The sequence below is a fragment of the Meles meles genome, chromosome 3 (genome assembly GCF_922984935.1).
Source record: "Meles meles chromosome 3, mMelMel3.1 paternal haplotype, whole genome shotgun sequence".
Taxonomy (NCBI): Eukaryota; Metazoa; Chordata; class Mammalia; order Carnivora; family Mustelidae; genus Meles; species Meles meles.
In genome coordinates this window covers 41,724,949-41,728,863 of record NC_060068.1, presented here as the reverse complement: position 1 = coordinate 41,728,863, position 3,915 = coordinate 41,724,949, and the positions used below count along the sequence as shown (strand labels likewise).

The window sequence follows — 3,915 nt, the reverse complement described above, 5'->3', positions numbered from 1 at the left end:
ATGTTCAAACACTCAACAAGGAAAAAAATCGCAATGTCTGGCATTCAGCCAGAAATTAGCAGGCATAAGAAGAAGTGAGGAAAAACACTACACAGAATGAGCAAAAAAAACTCCAACCGATCAAAACTGACTCAATGCTGACACAGATGATGGGATTAGCAGACCAGAACATTAAAATGGATATTATGAGCACATTCTACGTGCTCAAAAAGGCAGAAGACTGAACGTGTTAAGTGAAACCTTGGAGGAATAAAAAAAATAAACCAAATTTATGATTAAAACTACAAAGAGATTAATGAGATGAGATAAAACTAGGACATCTGAGGAGATGCACTTGATAGGATTAATAGCAGATTATACACTGTAGAAGAAAATATTAGTGAAGTAGAAGATACAACAATACAAACAATCTCAGTACTCACTGCGGCAGCAGCACACATAATAAAACTGGAACAACAGAGAAAAGATGAGCAGAGCCCCTGCACAAGGATGAAAAGTAAATTCAGAAGCATTCCATACTTTTAAAGATTCATAAATACAGAGTAAAAAATGGTAGATGCCAGAGAGAAGTGAGTGGGGGTGGGGGAGGATGGATGAAACAGGTGAAGGAGATTAAGATGTAAAACAAACAGACAAGTGGGGGCGCCTGGGTGGCTCAGTGGGTTAAGCCGCTGCCTTCGGCTCAGGTCATGATCTCAGGGTTCTGGGATCGAGTCCCGCATCGGGCTCTCTGCTCAGCAGGGAGCCTGCTTCCCTCTCTCTCTCTCTCTGCCTGCCTCTCTGTCTACTTGTGATCTCTCTCTGTCAAATAAATAAATAAAATCTTTTAAAAAAAAAAAAAACAAACAGACAAGTTATAAACTAGTCATGGGGGTGAAAAGTACGGCATAGGGAATAGAATCAATAACATTGTAACAACGTTGTATGGTGACAGATGGTAAACTGCACTTATTGTGGTGAATGCTACATAATGTATAAAATTGTCAAATTACTAGGCTGTACAGGTGAAACTTATATATGTCAACTATTCTTCAGTTAAAAAATAAAAATTTAAAAAAAATCACAAGTGAGAACCAGAAAACATTTTTTTTTAAAGATTTTATTTATTAATTTTGACAGAGAGAGATCACAAGTAGGCAGAGAGGCAGGCAGAGAGAGTGAGAGGGAAGCAGGCTCCCTTCAGTGCAGAGAGCCCGACGCGGGACTCGATCCCAGGACCCTGAGATCATGACCTGAGCCGAAGGCAGCGGCTTAAACCACTGAGCCACCCAGGCGCCCCCAGAAAACATTTTTTAACAAGACTTAAAAACAAAAATGAATAGAGCATCAGTGACCTGTGGGACAGTATTAAGTGGCACATTATATGCACAGTTAGAGTCTTCAATGAAGGGGAAGAGAGGACAAAAAGATATTTAAAGAAATAGTTACTTAAAAATCTCTAAATCTGGGGCACCTGGGTGGCTCAGTGGGTTAAGCCTCTGCCTTCGGCTGAGGTCATGAAATCAGGGTTCTGGGATTGAGCCCCACATCAGGCTCTCTGCTGAGCAGGGACCCTGCTTCCCCCACCCCTCTCTCTGCCTACCTCTCTGCCTACTTGTGATCTCTCTCTCTGCCAAATAAATAAATAAGATTTTTTTTAAAAAAAATTTCCAAATGTGACAATAACTAAACATGTAAAGCTTAACAAAACCTAAGCACAAGAAACATGAAGAAAACTACATAAGGCCATAAAAAAGATTTTTGTATAACGTGTTGTAATAAAAATACATTGAATATGTTAAAAAAAAAAAAGAAAACTACATAAGTATGCATCATGATCTAATTGCTCAAAAACAGTGATAAAGAGAAAATCTTAAAGCACTAGGAGAAAAAGACACATTACACAGAGAAGAGCAAAGATAAGAATAACAACAGATTTCTTATTAGAGACAGTGCAATATCTCTAAAGTTCTATAAGAAATACTTTAAAGGATTTTAGTACTATCAACCTAGAATTTTATGCCCAAACTATCTCTCAAAAAGAAGATGAAATAAATATCTTTTCATTCATATGTACAAAAACTGAAATAATTCATTTTCAACAGGCTTGCATGTAACAAACGTTAAATGAACCCCATTAAGCACAGGAAATTTTATCAAATCAAAGTGTGTTATTACACAAAGGAACATTAACACACCAGAAATGGTAATTTTGTGAGCATATATAAAATTTTTTCCTACTGTTAAATATTTTTTAAAAGAAAATGATTTAAACCAAAACATTAAGAATATAATGAGGGCTTTACAGTATTTATATATCAGTGAAATGCATGACAACAACAGCACAAATACCAAAAGGGGAAAAATAGAAAAATACTATTGGAACATTCTTGCACTATATGTGAAGTGACATAACTATCACCTGGAGGTAGACAATGGTAAGTTTTAGGTGTGTGCCTCAAACCATAAAGCAACTTCATAATAGTATAGTAAGAATTATTATCTATTATGACAATAAAAGAGATAAAATAGAATCATAAAAATAATCAGTTAGTCAAAAAAATAATAAAGGCATAAAAGAAGAAAAGTTTGGCCAGTGGGGAAGACAAGATAGGAAAATAAATAAGTAAATAGCAAGTAGCAAGGTGACAGATTTAAAACTCATTATATTAAAGATCACATTAAATAAAGAAATATTATGATTAGCTTTCTCTAAACAAATTTGACAATTTAAGTGAAATGCATAAATTCTTTGTAAAAAACAAACTACCAAAGCTCACTCGGGAAAAAAAAAAGAAAAGAAAATCTCAATAACCCAGTATCTATAAAGATATTGATTTATAGTTAAAATCTACCAGCAAGGAAAATCTCCAGACCCAGATCATTTTACTCGTGAATTCTATCAAATATTTAAATAAGAAATAATACCAATTCTACACACACACACATACACACAAGCATACACATATTTAGAAAAAGAAATATTTCCCATAACATTTATGAGTATAGGATTAAGCGCATATCAAAATCAAAAAAAATTGCAGAAAAAAACACTACAAACAAATTTTCCAGATTTGTATAAATGTAAAAATTCCTTACAAAATGTTAGTAACTAGAATCCAAATTATATTTTTCAAAGGAAAATATAACCAAGTACGATTTATGCTACAATCTTGGTTTAATACTCAAATACCAATCTATGTACTTTGACAACTGATATAGTAAGAAAAAATATAGTCTTATTTCAACACATGCAGAAAAAGATTTGACAAAATGCCTTAATGATAAAATCTATCAACAAATTATGAATAGTAAGTAACATACTCAAACTAATGAAAAGCATCTCTTTTTTAAATTTTTTTTTCTCATTTTATTTATTTTTTCAGCGTAACAGTATTCATTCTTTTTGCACAACACCCAGTGCTCCATGCAAAACGTGCCTTCTCCATTACCCACCACCTGTTCCCCCAACCTCCCACCCCTGACCCTTCAAAACCCTCAGGTTGCCCCAACCTCCCACCCCTGACCCTTCAAAACCCTCAGGTTGTTTTTCAGAGTCCATAGTCTCTTATGGTTCGCTTCCCCTCCCCAATGTCCATAGCCCGCTCCCCCTCCCCCAATCCCACCTCCCCGCAGCAACCCCCAGTTTGTTTTGTGAGATTAAGAGTCATTTATGGTTTGTCTCCCTCCCAATCCCATCTTGTTTCATTTATTCTTCTCCTATCTCCTACCCCCCCATGTTGCTTCTCCATGTCCTCATATCAGGGAGATCATATGATAGTTGTCTTTCTCCGATTGACTTATTTCACTAAGCATGATACGCTCTAGTTCCATCCACGTCGTCGCAAATGGCAAGATTTCATTTCTTTTGATGGCTGCATAGTATTCCATTGTGTATATATACCACATCTTCTTGATCCATTCATCTGTTGATGG

General features: G+C 35.5%; 1 non-coding gene across 1 annotated transcript; it reads left to right on the top strand.

Moving 5' to 3' along the window:
- Window positions 1-414: 414 nt before the first annotated feature.
- LOC123939504 lies at window positions 415-523 on the top strand. Its single transcript, XR_006817885.1, has one exon. It is a non-coding gene; the product is annotated as a U6 spliceosomal RNA (small nuclear RNA).
- Window positions 524-3,915: the final 3,392 nt, after the last annotated feature.